Raw genomic sequence first — 18,460 nt, 5'->3', positions numbered from 1 at the left:
ACTGTAAGCTGCATCATACGCCCATTTCGAAGTTCATGCATGAAATATGATTTGAAAGCTATACTTTTTTTTTCAATTTTACTTGAATACTGAATGAATCATTTATATTGCGTGGAAAACAGTCTACGGTCTTGTTCAAGTCATTGGGTACGTTGACAATGGATCTTTTTATCCCTAACTAGTGATCCACTCCCAGTTCTCGTATTTGCATGAAAGGGGTTCGGAGATCCACCATTCGCTCTTTGGTAGGGTTCAATTCTCTCAACCGCTTTGTACTTTTGTGAGGCTTTATGCATGTGTTTGCGAACGGAATCCTTTCATTTTTCCGTTTGTGTGTAACGCTTAAGGTATTCCCGTTTACGTTTTTTGACTTTTTCAGCCTCGGTCTATTTAGGCTTTGGCATCGTTTTTTTTTCTTGCTTCAACTTTTGGGACAGTGTCAATCAGTGTGGACCCTCTTTATTTGTGATATTCACCTGAATTAGTATTGAAAACGATTCAGTTCGAACTGTAGGTTAGAATTTCTGATTCTTAATTAAAACATTAAAAACAATTCTTAATTAAAACAATAAATAATTAAACAGTATCGTTCAAATGATGAAATTCTCTTTTAATCACAACTCAAGAAGTATTTATGGGATCTCACTGGTCCCATATCTCAAAGATAAACTCGCCATGCATAACAAAATTAAAAGAGAAAAAAAGAATTCTAAAAAAATTATAAAGCAGCAGAGGTCGCCATAGCAACTGTTTCTTCTTAATTATTGCCGTTGAAAAGTGAGGATGCCATCAAATCCAAACCAAGACACATTTTGCCAACGGGTAAAAAAAATATCGTCTTCCAAAATATTTTCTTTAAGGTTTGCCACCACTAGATGGCGCTACGAGATATGAACAAAACTTAAGAATTAATTAAAAAAGAATCTCTCTTCTATTTTAGTGTGGTGTAAAAAGGATTAAAATGTGGGGGGAAGCGTTTTTTTGACTATGTGATTTACCTTTATTTTTAAATACTTAATTTTATGTTTGTGATGTGGTATAGTAGGTGTTAAAATAAATTTGTTTTACGCCAAGAAAGGTTTAGTGTAAAAATTATTTCACATTATGAAAATTTGAAAAAGAACCTGTTAAGTTGAACCTGAAGTTTTAGTTTTCTATTCTCGTTTTTTATATTTTCCTTTTAGGCCATATTGAGAAAAGAAACAAACTTTAGTTTGAACTTTAAATAAAGTAAATATAAATTGCAATTTCTAATTTTTTTGAAAATAAAGTGGTTTACGAAAATATTTAGCTACTTTAAATAAAAATTATGTAACAGCAATTTAGTCTTTCCTATTTGAGGCCTAAGTCATTAACTCAGCGAATAAGGTAAAATGTATTAATTTTAAACTTTTTAATGTTTTTTAAAAATAATTCCTTCTTTGAAATGTTTGATACCTTTTTTCAGATATTAGTAGTTAGGAGGAAAATAGTACGAGAACAGCTAAAAAAAATTTTAAAGAGAATAAAATTTTTTTTTGAAAAAAATATGATAATGATAACTTGATAATGATAATGATATGATAACTTGTTAAATCTAAAATATTTAATAGGTATTTAGCATTATTAGTCCGTGGTCTTCCTCTCCATGCAACGCAAATACGGGCTAGTTCCATCAAATAGTCCTCCGCGAAGGCAAATTTTACCCAATACTTGATCCAGAAGCTCCCTTGTTTTCAGGATTGAAGTTCAAAATGGCTGCTGACGTGTTTCAGGTTCAAAATTACGGAGTTGAACGTTATTGAAGGTTACGGAAAATTCGGACCGACAATTTTCTATGGACTATGCGTGTAAAAACAAATTATTGATTTTTAGGTCAAACGGTGTTTAAAACTTGATTTAGCTCTATTATTATTTTAGGTTAACGATTTCCTACTACGGTCTAACCATCGAAGAGAAATTTTAATATTTCTTATTTTCAGCCATAAATTAACTAAAACTTGTTTTTTTAGTGGGATAATTTCGGTTATCAGAGGTATAGGAGTGTAAGTGCTTCATATAATCATATATTTTTCTCCTACAAATAATACTTGCAGACATTGTGTAAATTAACAGTAATTCTTTCTATCTCAATATCCTTTTAGAAATGTTGATAATTTCATTTGGAATCTTATTTTTCTGTGCATTTTACAGGACAACTGGTATTGGTATTCGTGAAGAGTTATAGCATTGACCTCCTGGGTAATTTGTGATACACCACTAGTTCTGGTAAGAATTTTATTATGCTTCAGCAATAGCAATTATAGGGTTTTCAAATATACAGGTATATATAATATACAGTAATATACAGGGTTGTACAGGGATGTAATATACAGGTATATGTAAGATACGGGGTAATTCAAAATGAATATAGCGATTACAAACAGCTACAACTATTTAATGAAGAAGAATTCATCGATAAAATTGACACAGAATATAGAAGGGAATTCAAAATTTTGTATACAGGCATCACAGATTTTCTATGTGACTTCTCTTGGTCACGCGGAAAACATCTAGGCGGTAGTCCATTTCACGCCATACATTCAGACGTATTTGTGCACTCACCGACGCACTTTGTCGGTGAGTGCACAAATGCGTGAATGCGTTACAAATGCGTTCTTTGAGTTCATCAATTGTTGTGGGCTTTAAGCCGTGATGGCTCCGGGGATAGAGCGTTCGCATTCCAATGAGGTGAACCGAGTTCGAATCCCGGCGATGGCTGATCGATACGAATCCGCATCCGGCTTGCACCGACCACAGTGCTGATGTGAAATATCCTCAGTGGTAAACGGATCACGGGTGAGAGATCTTTGCCGTCAGGCTAACCTTGGGAGTTTCTTGTGGTCTTCCTCTCCATGTAACGCAAATACGGGTTAGTTCCATCAAAAAGTCTTCCACAAAGGTAAAATTTCTCCCAATACTTGATCCAGGAATTCTTTTGTCTTCCGGATTAGGTTCAAATTTGCAAGACTACTAAGTTGAACATTAGAAGTCTTCAACCCAAAAATTGGTCGGCTGTTTAACGACGTTTATAAAATAAAAATAATAACTGTTGTAGGTGTGGGAAGCACATGCATCTGTCTTTCACATTACCCCGTAGATAGAAATCGCAGGGTGTCAAGTTCGAAGATCTCGGTGGCCAAGAATATGAGACATCGTCGGCATCTCCACTTTAACAGTTTCAACGGTTTGGAAGTTGTTGATTTAAAAATGTACGACCCATCGTACCCCAGAGTGAAGGGGCTCCATCTTGCTGCAAGATGTAATCCGTAGAATCAGTATCTAGCTGTGGCATTAACTATACCTCAATCATGTTAAGATAACGTTAGCACTTCGCTCATAGACGAAAAAAGGACCATACAATTTAAATGATGAGATCACGCAGAAGCTCATAACTTTCGCTGAGTCACGTTCATATTCAATTACAGTGGAAGGCTTCTCCGTACCCCATATTCGACTGTTGCGCCGGTTAATCTTTTCACTTATGTGGAAGGTTTCTTCATCTCTAAAATGAAACGATCAGACATTGTTTCATTCCCCATGCTTAACAGCATAAACGTACTTAATTCATACGTTTGCCGTAGACTTTCTGTTTCAATTGCTGCACAAGTTGAATTCTGTATGGTTTAATTTGCAGCCTCTGTCTGAGAACAACTCAAACCGTTTGTGGCATTTGTAACTCCCTACTGACATCGTACGTCGATTTTAGTGGGCTTCTTTCATACGTGCGGGGAATTCTTTCAACATTTTCCGCTGAAACACGTGGCATTCCGCTATTCTCCCCCCTTTTCACGTGCCGGGCCCATGTCCAAGAGTTCGTGGGTTCGGTCCCCGCCGGTCGAAGACTCCCCGTGTAGTAAATGGTGACTGATGCACGGTAAATCTGTCTAGTCTCAAAGTCCTCCATGTTCCCATAACAAATCAATACCTCTGGGGGTACCGATCCATGAGTTTCCTTGTCTTCTGGATTGGTTCAAAGTTACAAGGCTACGGCGTGGAACATTAGTAGTCGTAAACCCAAAAATTGGGTCGACTGTTCAACGACGGTCATTAAAAAAAAAAAACATCCTATGCCATCTGCTAACATGGTTCCTATTTGGAGGTTCTTGATTGTAACGTTGACGAAATCTCTGCGCTGTGATAACAGAATGACAATTCGAACATCCCGAATGCTTTCTACACGGGACTAGTCATTTTCATTAATGAACTCACGCATGCGCCGGATTTCGCTTCACTGCGCCTGCTCCTTACATAAAGAACAGGGTGCATAGCGTTTTTAAAAAGTGCTTAAAGGTGCTTATTTGCGATTTTCGTCCTTTAAAAGCCGTTAAAGGTGCTTTTTTCCATGGGTGTTTTTAAAAAGTGCTTAAATTTCCCTTTTCCAAAATGTGATAATTTTCTTTACCAAATTGATTTTCGCCACAAATTGCGCAAAAATACATTTTCCTATTCAACGTTTTCACAATTAATTCAACCCCAATCTATTTCGGCTTACAGCCGGTCTGTAGTGTATGAAAACACCATTTGTTTTACATGTTTGATAAAATACTTGCTGGTCCGCACTTGCGTATACTGAGCTGGATTCAGTGGTAAGGATTTTTGACTCTCATGTGCAACCCTGCTGCATTCTCAAATTCAAGCTTCGTTTTCGCCTTCTGTAATAGAATAGAAAAAATCTCTCGAATTTTTGCTGATTTCGGGGACCAACTAAACATTGTCAATTTTTTTTTCTCTATTAGTGATAGAAAATTTTAATTTCTCTTGTTAATATTATCGTTGGTGACGCGCCATCGTCTTCGTCACTGTAAATAAAACCGGATAAAACCATCAATTGTCAAAAACTTGCCAACCTTGTCTAATTATGATATTTTTCAAAGTGCTTGAAAATAATTTTTGAGTGCTTGAAAAGTGCTTAAAATGTGCTTATTTTTTGTTAAAAAATTTGGCTACGCACCCTGAAGAACTTTTTATGTTCCATCTACATTCCATGTTAATCTTAGCTATAAATTATTTTTCATTACGTAATTATAGCTGTTTCTAATCGCTATACTCATTTTGAAATCCCGAGTATAACAAAAGAATCTAAGGTAGGTTTTTGATTCATTTATCTTTTTCTTCTGACAAAGAGCAGAAAGAATATTAAGTGAGTAGTTGATATTTAAAACTCAAAAATCTCTTCATTTTCCGTAGGAGAATTATATCCTACTGTGAGCTAGTGTTTGATAACAGGATCAAATTGTTTGGATTGTAAATCAGGAGTTGGCAAAAATCTTTTTTGGTTCTTTTTTATTTTTACAGTTTGCGCAATGATGAGTTTACGTTTGGAGGCGGTATTCAAATTTCCTAATGTAAAAAATATCCAAAACTCGTTTTGGCCATAATATATTCTTTGAATCTATATCTATAATGCGTAATCTATTCAATTATGGATTACAGATATCGAATGTGTATCCATAATCCATTCGATTAATTACAGTTAGCTAATTTTTATAAATAAGATTTCTAAGTAATGCATTAACTGAAACTTAGTTTGGCAACTTTTGCCTCACTAACGAAAATTTAAGTTGGACTGGTATATGATTTAAATGTTCGTCTGTAAGCTGATATCGCGAGATAAAATTTAAACTTCCTATTGCAAAATTAGATATATCTCTTTTTTTATCCTCTAAATTTTTTTGGCGGATGGGTTAACGAGCATTTTTGTTCGCAATGTCTGTTTTTTGCATTTGGTCTACAGAGAGCTAATGCGAGGAAGTAAAATTCATATTTGAAGTTTCTCTGTCAAAAGTTAGCTAGGACTTGACTTTTGCTTTGTTTTTAACCAAGCACATGGTAATGGTGCGCTGAAAATAGTTATAGTAGTCTAATGATATAATACAATGGGCTTAAGATTTGTCGACAATATTTAATATTTCTAAGACAAAATACAAAATAAACTTTTTTGGAGGGTCTGGATGACATTGACCAACAATTTTCCAAAATGGTCTTAAGTTTGATGGGTAAATTCAACCATGTGGTTATGTCAAAAAAAGAAGTTAAAATATTTTTAAAGTTAAAACTTGCTTCGGACTTAAATTTTTTGGTGAGTTTGAAAACGAAACTTTTTTTTGAGCTGGCGTGAGCCTTGTGATTTTGTATAATGAGCTTACGTTTGGGGACGAAATTCAAATGATTTTCGTCAAATGTAAGCTAAAAAAATAACTTTTTTTAATAGGTAAATGAAAACATTTTTTATTTGGCTGACGATACCTTACATTTTGCCTAAAATTCTAATAAGTGATTACTTAGTCAGAAATTAGCTCAAACTTATTTTGGCGATATCTTTTTTTAAGAGTAATTTTCTAACAAAACTTTTAATTTGGCTAGCATGTGCTCACAATTTTATTACAATAGGTTAACGTTTGAAGTTAAAATTTAAGCTTTTTTATTGCTAATTAGATTATAAAGTTGCTGGGTTGATGATTTACTGTCATGAACTAAAGCTTTGACTTTATAGTCAAACTTTTGATTTCTAGGTAACGAATTAGTTACACATTTCGGTCAATTTTTTTTTGTGGATGGACTAAAGAAAATTTTTTGTTTAGCTTGAGATTTTCTTTAACGGGTTAATGTTTGAAGTTCATAATTCTAGAGTTGCCTAAAACTTTTTATGACCAGAGTTGTTTTTGACGGCTGGGCTATCGAAATATTTTATCGAGTTAACGTGAACATGAAATTTCTTTAAGTGAACTGTCAATTGGAAAAAAATCTTATTTTGTCTAGATTTTCCATAAAAGTTTATAGTTTATAAACAAAATTCAAATTCATAGTTTTAATGTCAAAAATTGATCAAACCTGTTTTGGTGATTTTGATCACGAAAATTTTTTGAGGCTATTATTGACTGATTTCTAACACTGGACGAAAATTTGAAGGCAAATTTAAAAGTTGCGCTTTCTATAGTAAAAATCATCTAAAACTTGTTTTGACTAATTTCCTTTGATTGGTAGTGTAGAGCTAACTGTTCCCTGCAACGAGCTTACATATTAATCTTTAAATCATTGATTTTCATCCGGATTTAGTAAAAATTTTCGAGCAAATTATCAGTGTTTCATGTTAGCGTACTTAATATACTGAAAAATAATTATACATTTATTAAAAAACGAAGCGGCAAAATTTAAAAACGTTAGAAATGGAAATTTTTTTTATAAGAATCACCACTTATAGCAAAATAATAAAGATAGACAGGAATAAACGAAAACAATTTTAAAACGGGTAATAAAACAATTCTAACAGTTATGAAAGAAGCAAAAAAACAAACAGAAAAGTAGATCATTTTGAATTGGAAAGCAAAATTTTATTTCTCCATATTATATAGGAAAAAGTAGCGATAAAAGAACAAAATCATCAGAAATGCTCTTAAAAAAATACCATGTCGTAATAAAAAATGTCAATAGAAACAAAAAAAAAATAACAAAGAAAGAATAACAGCAAAAAAAACAGTTCTAAAAATCTCAATTTCTCATATTACCACAATTTCAGGAAAAACTAGCCATCAAAGAAAAAAAAATTCTAGTTGACTAGCAGAAAAAACAGACAGTAAACAAACATAAAAATATTAGACGTAAAAAAATTATGGAAAAAGAAAAAAATGGAATAAAAGTTCTTAAAACAAAACTTAAAAGCCGAAAATTTTTAAAAAAAGCGGTGATAGAAAAAGTCTATCCCAAAAAAATCCCCTCAAAACTGCCATTAAAAACAATAATTTAGAATTTCATGCTAATAAAATAATTGTTTTTAATTTTCAAAAGAAACTTTTATCACTGTAAACCTCTGTTTTTTATATTGCTTCAAGTGGAGAAGATAAAGAAAAAAATAGTTTTATTCGTCATTAAAATCTCATTTACTAATCTTGTGACGTCCATTATTGAAAGAATGCGTAGGGGTCTTGACAGAGCTTTGGGCCTATGTCCAAGTGGTCGTGAGTTCGATTCCAGCCGGTCGAGGACTCCCCGTGAAGTAAATGGTGACTGGTGCACGTTGAATCTGTCGGCTCACAAATTCTTCCATGTTTCCATAAAGAATCAGACTTCTGGGGAAACTCTGACTCAGGTCAAAAAAATTTGATCTGTGGATCTATAAGAGGATCCACCCTTTAAAAGAGCTGTGACGTGTGTATCTAAAGTCCTTTTTGGTCATAGATGGCACCACTGAAAAACAAGTAACGCACCCTCTGCTTTAAAATTCTCTTAGATTCACCCAGCAGGCTTGCTGATATAGACAAGTGGCATTCGAAACAACAAGAACGCGTGGAATGAAGGTTTTGGTGAAAATAGCCTCTTTCTTGCGTAATACAAGAAGTCGATATCACTGATTTAGAAGCTCATGGCGCAATTTTGGCGGGAAAAAGTAGCGCCACGTGGCAAGCGGCAGGTATTTGTTTAATCGCCATTTTAGTCTCGCTGTGGCCGGTGGTGACTTATGATTCATCCCTACATTTAGAAGGCAAGTTTTGGTTGACAGAGGTAGGGGGAAGAATTGGACGCATCTAACAGTCTTGCAAAAAAAAAAAAAAAANAAAAAAAAAAAAAAAAAAAATAAATAACAGTGAAAATATGTTCATATGTGTCGTAAATTTATTACTATTTTAAATGGCTGATATTTTATTCATATCTTATTTACTACTTTGTATTTTATAGGGCAGCCTTTATGATAGAGAAGAATATTTAGTGATTCATCATAGCTCTGGTAAGAATTATACTCTCGTCATATTTGAACGATCAGAAAATTTATTGAAGTCGAATAGGGATTTGCTCACTTATTCAGGCAAAGTGGTTCTGAGCGATAACAAAAATGGAAATTATTTTAAGATAAAATTTACTTATATATCATGACTTATTTATGTTATGAATATTTCATACGCATCTCGTATATAAATTTGTAAATTTGGTTTAAAGCAACAAATAAGCCAACAAAAATAGTTTTATTCGTCATTGAAATCTTATTTAGTAATCATGTAACATCCACGAATGAAAGAATTCGAGGGAGACAGGTATAGCCTGATTGGTAGAGCGTTAAGGCCATGTTCAAGTGAGTTTGATCCTCGCCTGCCGAAGACGTAGTGAAGGACGACTGGGGCACGTTGAATCTGTCGGGTCACAAAATCTTCCATGTTTCCATATACTTGTGGGGGAACTGAATTGGGGATAGGTCATTCTCTGGTTCAGGTCAAAATTAAGATCTGAGGATGGATGGATGCGCTTGTCCATCGTTTTGAAAGGCTGTGACGCGTGTGTGTATCTGAAGTCGCATTCTAGTCCATAGATGGTCCGACTGAAAAACAAAAAATGCACCCTCTGCTTTTAAATTCGTTTGGTTTCACAAAGCAGGCTTGCTGGTATAGGGAAGTTAATTATAAACAGCAAAGACAAGAATGCGTAGAATGAAAGTTTCAGAGAAAATAGCATCTCTCTTGAGTAATACAAGAAGTCAAAATTACTGATTTTAGAGCACATGACGCGATTTTGGCGGAAAAAAGTTGCGTCAGGTGGCGAATGGCAGGCAATTGTTTAATCGACATTTTTTATATATATATGGGTGATTCTCTGTAAACATGACAATTCGGAAAAAAATTTCTTCAAAATAATCGAGTTTTTTGTATATTTATTTAAGTACATTTATTAATATCTTAGAAACAGCAGTGTGGTTTATTGACATTTGTTCAAGAAAAAAATAGAAATTTACTAAATTTTGAATACTAGGAAAATGACATATTTACTTAGAAGTTAAAAAAACAGTCATTTTAAGTTAATAGTAACTCAACTTAAGCCTTTGCGTTTGACCATGAATTGCTTAAATTAATTGTTTTATCCACTGTAGAAAGTGACGAAATTAAATTATTATTGCAAATCAGCAAATCATTTTGAGAAAAAGAAATATTTTAATAAAGATTATAACATGAGACAAACTTCGTCGAAAAAAGAAAAAGACGCTTCTATTGATATTTTCAAAATTACAACAACAACTGTTGCCGAAAGCAAATAAACAAATAAAGCAATACATCATTTAGATTACTTGCTGTAACATGATTGGTTGATTCTGTCATCGTTGGTCTTATCGATTAATCATTATTTTACGTTTACAAAATTTGGCTAAACATAATATATCACAGTTATTCTATAAAACCTGAGTCCTCAAACTATTCGCGATCGCAACGAACTATAGGGGGCGTTGTTGTATGAGACGCATACCANTTTTTTAGTTTTTCAGTTTTTTTTTAATACTTTTTCATTTAGCTTTTCATTCAATGTGTCTACCAAATTTTTCCAAATTAATTTTCATTTTGTTTTCTAGTGTTTATCTAATATGTTTCACGGCACTTTATTCAATTTCTTTCAAATTTTTTCCCTCCAATGTGATCATAACGGTTTTCAGTCCTAGCTTTAATAGATTCAAATATTCACATCACATTTTCTTTTCAATTCATTTTCATGTTTCCTGTGAACAGAAAAAAACGGTTTATTTTTAATTCTTATTTATTTCAGCTTTTAAGGATTTTCTCATTTTCAGAAGTGAACTTCGTGCTATCAACAGGGGTCTGGAATTATTTATGCACAATAACCTTTGTTTTGAAGACCTTTAGATACTCATTGATAGCCGCAGCTTCCTGCAACATCTCAACAACAGATCCCATATTGGCGGCAAAACCAGTATTTCCATCCTAAACTAATTAAAACTCTTGTCCCTTCAGCATAATATTCACCTGCAGTGGATTCCTTCTCACGTTGGTCTCTATAGAAACGACTTAGCGGATAGCCTGGATAGAGAGGGTTGCAGCCTACCACACACTACCTCTTATGATCTCACCTATGTTGAACTTTACTCCCTAAAGAAATTCCAACTTCTCAGGGACTGGCTGATTCCTCCCACCCACCATTGGTATAAAGGAAATAATCCTGGAGTTTCTTCGACTCTTTCTTCCCTTTGAAAGGAGAGTCTGCACCACCCTCTCCCGCCTAGCTACTGGTCATCTAAAGGGTTTACTATTTTCCCAAGGAACTAAAACCTGCTCCCTCTGCCATCAGTGCTTCCGCCGATCATAACCTGGACTGTCTTGGTCTTCTCTGGGAAGACATCTACTCTACTCCTCTTTTGGTCTTTGAATCATTTTCTTTGAGCAGATTAAGAGGAACTGTTGCTTTTGAAGGACAAACACTGTAAGTAAAACGTTCCATCTTTATTTTTCTTTCTTATTTGTTTTATGTATTGCAATTCTGAAATTTTACACACCAGTCATGTAACCGTTTTAATAATAACTTAATAGAGTTTCCGGCTCTCGTAAGATCTCCAAAGACACTGCCAAACGCACTACTTTAAAGCACAATGTGCAAAATTTTTTGTTTGCTTCACTCGCAAAAAAAAAAAAAAAAAAAATCTGAAATGCTTCTAACGATATAAGTATATATATACTCACACACTACTTAATAAACTTAAATTTTTTATATACACACTAAATCTTCCAGCACCCCCACCCCCTTTTTTCTTTTAAAGAAAACATTTTTAAGAACGATCTCACTCAGAATTTTCGAACTCAATATAAATTCTGTTAGTAATGAAGGTTAACCATTTTAAATAAATAGACTTTCGAGCACAAAATTTGGTTTTTATATTTTAATACTTTTACTACGTATATTTATTCATTCCAGTGAATAAATTTTAAGCTATTTGTTTATGAATTATTATTTAATCAATCATGGTTCATGGCCTATAATAAGCTGTAACGAACTAATTTTCATTTATCTATTTGCTGATTAACTTTACTAAAAACTAAATTTAAGTAAATTGATCAAGGTAAATTATTCCATAACCTGTATTAATTTAAAAATGTGTGATATTTTTGCATTGACAAACGAGGTAGTAAAAACGAAGTAACTTAACAAATTTGGAGATGCAAATTAATCTTAATTCTGATTAATAATACTATAATAAATTTAAATAAGGCTATACATCATTTAGATTACTTGCAGTAACCTGATTGGTTGATTCTATCATCGTTGGTCTTATCGATTAAACATTATTTTACGTTTTTAAAATTTGGCTAAAAATATGCGTTATTCCCTGTTCTGGTATTTTATATTACTTTCACTCCCCCTTACCAGGGCACGGGATTGATCATTACACATATACATAATATATCACAGTTATTCTATAAAACCTGAGTCCTCAAACTATTGAGTACTTTCTTCGAAATGTTTTTTTGCAATGAGGTCAGCTACATTATCTCGTGAATTAATATATTGAAACTCGACAATTTTTTGATCTACATTGTCACGTATGAAATGATACCTAAGGTCTATGTGTGAGTTTGATTTTTAGCTATGAACATAGCTGCCTGGTTATTAGTACGGGAGGTGGTAGAAACATTTCTTTACCGAGCTCAAACAGTAAACACTTTATCCACAATACTTCTTTGGTCACATGGGCCATTGCTAGGTAATCAGCTTCTGCGGAAGACATCGCAGTGCAATGTTGTTTTTTACTAGACCAAGACACCGCAGCGCCCCCAAGAATGATCACATAACCACTAAACGATTTTCTGTCAATGCAATCTGCTGCCCAGTCTGCATCGGAAAATATTTTTAGCTTCTTTCTAGTTTTTCTGTGTGTCAAACAAAGATGTTTGTTTAAGATACCTGAATAAGTGTTTGACTCTTCGCCAATGTTTTTCAGAAGGTTTCTTGTTAAACTGGCTCATGTAAGTAGAACTATAAGCAATGTCAGGGCGAGTACCACAGGCGAGATACAATAAACTGCCAATGGCCTGCCTGTATGGAATTTTGTTTGATGTTTTTTTTAGTTTCCTTCCACTCAGCATCGGTTAACTTATAGTGTTTAACACTTCGGTCTAAGAGAATTGATGCTCCTCTGAGTAAGGTTGCATCAAAGGTCTTCAATAAGGCAATACATCATTTAGATTACTTGCAGTAACCTGATTGGTAGGTTGTATCAATTAATCATTATTTTATGTTTACTAGGTTTGGCTAAAAATATGCCTTTTTCCCTGTTCTGGTATTTTATATTACTTTCAAAAAGAATCAAAAATGTTTTTGTTGCTTATATGTAAAGAATAAAAATGTGTAAAATAATCAATCATTAAATAAAAATAATAACTGATTACATTCAAGCATATTGCAATCTTACATAAACTTGGTATTAGGTTAATATTTGCTTTCTCTCTTTACATTCAACTATTTAAAAAAAATTCTGGTAACTGTTTCAATGTCCTGGCATTCATAAGCCAGGATAATGACAATTTGTCATTATATAGTATTTAACTTTAATTTAAAATGTCGGCCTAAGACGTTACAAATTTTTGAAATAGGTTTTGAACTAGAAAGTTGGTTCTTTATTCATGCAATAAGGCATGTTCCGATAGGATGGTATTCTAATCAATCTATTAAATAAGATATTAATTGCTAGCGCTATCTATTTTGGTTATAAATCACTAAATAAAAGTAACCAGGAAAATGACAGATTTTCTTGTGACAAACAATTAAGAAACTATAAATAAGAAACAAACAACAGAAGAAACTATTTTAAACAAAGATTTTTTGTAAATAATACCCTTTGCATATATTCGAGAAATGCTTACAGCGGTTGAGATAAAAAAAAATTAGATATTGGTGAATTTATGGGAAGTTTCGAAGCTAGTTATTATTGGAAATATTATTTGTGACATGCAAGGAAAATGACATTTTGAAATTAAATTAAATTTTTCAAATACACAAAACAGTCAATGTTAATGCAAAGTCATTCTAAAATACTAACACAAATGCAATTTATTAAAATTTTTAAAAAAAGTTCTTTTAGTAGTATAGTATTAGATCTTGAAGCAAGAGACTGTAAATTGTCATATTTCGTGGGAATCACCCATACATATTTAGTCTCCCTGTGGTCAATGGTGAATGATAATACATCTCTTAGTATTCGTTGAAAGAAATATGGGGAACAATTGAGCTCGTATAATACAGGGTGTTTCATATTGAATGGGACAAAAAGAATGTGTGACTGCCTTAATGGATTTATTCAGCCGAAACAAATTTGTTCTGCAACTACAATTGTACAAGTTTTATTTGGCAACAGGGAAAAATCATCGAATGACGAACTCGCCGCTGGAGGCGCTGTTAAACAAAATGTCATCCATGCAGGAGAAAGCGTACTGCGCTTTTGAATATGCCAAAACCTCCTCGGTAACTTTTGTGCAAAGACATTTTCGCACGAAATTTCAAAAGGAACCACCGCATCGGCATAACATAAGCAGGTGGGTGAAGCATTTCCAGGATACCGGCAATTTATGCAAGAACAAAAGCCCAGGACGAAAAGAAACTCCATCACAGGGGATATGCTATCACGAGTGGGGCGGGATTACCGTGTAGACATTTGTCGTGTCACCGGAGGGGCACATATTGAACACCTGTAGAAACTTGAATAAATGTAGTTTTTAAGTAAATTTAAATTTTCTAAATATATTAATTATAACGTTTACAATCATGTTTTCTTTTTGTCCCATTCAATATGAAACACCCTGTAGTATTGTAATAAAATTCTTATTCGAACAAATAAATTTCAGTGACCACATATTCATATGTGTCGTAAATTTATTATTATTTTAAAACAGCTGATATTTTATTCATATCTTATTGATTGCTTTGGAATTTATAGGACAGGATGTTGTCTTTATGATGGAGAATAGTAATTTGTGATTCATCATAGCTTTGGTAAGAATAGTTTTTCTATAAATTTTCTAGTTCTCTAGTTCTTCAATAAATTTTTCAGGCCGTTGTAATATATCGAAAGCACCTAAAGTTGGAATGGGATTTGTGATTTGCTCTCTTTTTCGGGCAAAGAGGGCGAAAGGTTATGAGCGATGCCTGTTAACAAAAATTAAAATAAGTTTAACCCACTGACGGTTCTGCACGTAAAAAGTCGCATTTTAACCTGCAGACTTCTCTGCATAGCAAAACCGGTTTTCCCATGTTAACTGATAGGGAAACTGTGTGTAGGGGAGAAACATTCTCTCAATTTTGCCCATTTCCATAACCGCCAGTGGGTTAAACTCAAATTTATTAATATATCATAATTTACTTTTGTTATGAATACTTCAAACGAATCTTGTTTAGAAAGAGCGTGCAAATTTGGTTTACATAGGATAGTTTGGTTCCTACAGTCTTAGATTTCTAATTCAGTCCTTAGTTAGGAGCATTGTTAACATGCGACACTAAAATTCCTTCACTTTCAGTTGGGGTCAAGCGATGCTACAATGAACTTGCGTTTAGTCAAATTATAATTTGTCCTTTCTAGGTCATAATTTAGCTGAAACGTTATAGCCATAATTTTTTTGGCAGGAAAATCAATGGAACCTTTCGTCGGATAATCAACTCTAAATATTTCTTAGAATTTTTTTTTTAAAAATTCTACCTTGCAGTTTCTAGGACAAAAGTTACCTAAAGCCTGTTTTAAGAAGCTTTTTTCTTTTAGAACGTCTACCGATTTCCCAAAATGAGTTAAGCGTTTGGTGGGCGGAATTCAAATTTGTGGTTTCGTAATTTTTAAGTCTATACATTTTAAGAAACTTCTAATGGCCATGACTTTTCCTGGTGGGTGAGCTAACGATATTTTTCGTTGAAGCAACGTATGCTCTTATAATTTTGTTAAGTGAGCCAATGTTTTGAGGCAAAATTTCTTTCTAGATTAAAAACTTGCCCTAGCCATATTTTTTTCTAGGTGGGGTAATGAAATTTTTTGTTGCGCCAGCAATTTCCTACAATTTTTGGCAAAATATCATAGCTCTTATGTAATAAATTAGCTAAAACATATTTTGGTCATACTTTTTTTTATTGGTGGGTAGCCTAACGAAAATTTTGTTAGGATAACGATTTCCTTCGATGGGTGAATATTTAAAGGCTGTATTTCAAATTTCTAAGGCAAAAGTTATCTTACGCCTATTACCCATTGTTAAAATAGATCTTGTTTTGGGTCTGATGGCGTGCGCACTTTATTTGGACGTCATCACACTATTCAACTATGTTCTAGAGTAATAGTAATCAGTGCGCATGCGTTGCTGTGGCGACCGCTACTGTTTGTGCGGACAACAAGTTCAAGTTAAGCTACGGCAGGGAAAATTCATACTTGAAGTTTCTAGGTCATAAACTGTAATTTATATGGCAAAAAAAAAGAAAAATTAGTTTTGGTTGTACTTTTGACAAGATGACAAACGAAAAAAAAAATGTGGTCCTGACTATTTCTTGGGATGAGCTATCGCTTGGCGGCGAAATTCAAATTTTCTAATCATAAGAAAACTAAAAAAAAATTCCGTAACTCATTTTAGTTGGTAAAGTAGCATATAGTTGGACTAATTGTTTCCTACAAAGGGCAAACTTTCGGTATCAAAATTTAAACTTGTTTCTAGTTATGACATGAGATATAACATGTGATAAATACATGAGATGTGGGCAGAGATAAAATGTAAATAATGTTTTGGTAGAGGAAAAAAAAACAATTTTTAATAATTTATTTATTCTGCAACTTACAATTGGTTCTGTAAAAACCTTTTGAGAACCTAATTACTAAAGATTTTTGGCAAGGTTTAAACTTTTTCTACGTCATCAAGTAGCTTTTTTGTGGCTTGCTTTATGAAAATTTTGGGTGAACCATTTGTCTAACGTTTCAAAACAAAATTCCAACTTAGGATTCCAGAGACAAAATTTAACCAGAAGTAATTTTATGCTTTCGTTGCTGAGCGAAATAGGACGAAATGAGTAATACCAACCAGCCAGTGGCATTTTTTTATAGGGTCACTTTTTCAAAAATTGAAATTTTAAAACGATTTAAGTAGCTGCTCATATTATTTATTTATGTAAAGCATTTCTCAAAATATCATATACACTACACGATTCATTTCTGAAATAGTGAAAAAAAATTCTGTACCTAAGTAATTTTATTTAAAATTTCAGTATGGTATAAATAATAGTTTTATCTTATAAAATTCAGAGTTTAATCTTTTAAACCAGTGATGCTTGATGAAATTCGAGTTAGTTTAGAATCGTAAAATTTATTAGATACTAAACAAAGCTGATATTATTGGGATTAGTATAGCCAAATATTTTTATTATTGCTTTTAAATATTATCAAACATAAATTAAAATTTAATGGGAAATGAACTTGACTTCGAAATGAATCTTTAATAACGAAATTCTGTTCCCCTGAAATACTGTTCCAGTTTAAAATAAATTTGTTCAGAGTTTCATTGTTCAAAAATGAAAAATAAGTAGAATCCTAACTGACATAAAATTTATAAATAGATCATTGCTCATAAAACATGTAAAAGAAAAAAAGATGATCAGAAATCTATGTTACTGTAAAAAGTGTATAATCCGGAATACACTGGAATATGCAAATTCCAGATATGCAAAAGTTTCTTTTACTCGAAAACTGTATTTTTTAATATTACTCAATTTTCTCGAGAAAACAAAATGCTGCTTCTTAATATTTACGTAATCAACGCTTATAAAAAGTTTTAACGATAAAAAGAGAAAAACCTGCAATGGTTGTCCCTAAATATTAAGTTAATTAAAAGAATTGAAATCATTAAACAGAGAAAAAAAAATGCAAGAATACAAAAATACCTTACTTAATTTTCATCTATATTTATTAAAAAATTTTGCCGTAATTATTAGCGTTTCATATTAGCGTATTTAATATACTAAAAAGAACTGCAATAAAAAAACGAAAGTTTATACATTTATAAAAGAATATGAAATTGTAAATTTAAAAAAGCGCAAGAAACAGAAAAAATACATTTTAGAAACACAATTATAGCAAAATAAAGATAGACAGGAATAAAAACAATAAAAAAAGGCCTATTATAAAATAAAACGCTGTGAACGCCTTATTACGATCACTGGTTACCCATTGGTCAAATGCTTTTTCTTTCTCGATTGACTCCGTTAAACACCCCAACATTTCAAATCATGGGTTTCAAAAACTGTCTCACTGGATGATTGTCATCTGATTGGTTTTCAAATCCTGCCTATGTACGTGTTTCAAGACGTCACAAAATACTTTTACTTCTTCAGTATTCATATTTATATTTAAATCACCGTCAAGACAGTAATGATACGTTAATAATAAGAGGAATGTAAACGATAAAGTATAAAATGGGCAGGCAATGTTATCAGAATGGAAGTGTTTTCAATGCCTGACCAGATGGCACACGAAAAAGAGGCAGGCTGAATCTGAGTTTGATAGATGGCCTAGAAAAAGACCTTTTGGTCTTAAAAACTAAAAATTTGAAAACACTGGCAAAAAGAAGGTTAGCTTGGAAAAAACTTCTTGAGAAAGCCAAGGCCCACCATGGGCTGTCGAGCCATTGATGATGATGAATAAAAAGAAAAAAAAATACTTTAA

General features: G+C 32.8%; 1 long non-coding RNA gene across 2 annotated transcripts in view; it reads left to right on the top strand.

Moving 5' to 3' along the window:
* Positions 1–18,460, top strand: part of LOC122272010 (uncharacterized) — a 61,140-nt gene that overhangs the window by 21,539 nt on the left and 21,141 nt on the right. The window contains exons 1-2 of one of the 2 annotated variants that reach the window (XR_011636245.1): positions 10,255–11,211; positions 14,717–14,772. The exons of the other annotated variant lie outside the window; for it this stretch is intronic. This is a non-coding gene — a long non-coding RNA (uncharacterized lncRNA). Of the gene's footprint in view, positions 1–10,254; positions 11,212–14,716; positions 14,773–18,460 lie in introns of those variants that run through there. 2 annotated transcript variants of the gene reach the window in all.

Source organism: Parasteatoda tepidariorum, chromosome 2, assembly GCF_043381705.1.
Source record: "Parasteatoda tepidariorum isolate YZ-2023 chromosome 2, CAS_Ptep_4.0, whole genome shotgun sequence".
Taxonomy (NCBI): Eukaryota; Metazoa; Arthropoda; class Arachnida; order Araneae; family Theridiidae; genus Parasteatoda; species Parasteatoda tepidariorum.
Note: the sequence above shows the minus strand (reverse complement) of the source record. Positions and strands in the feature narration are given on the sequence as shown.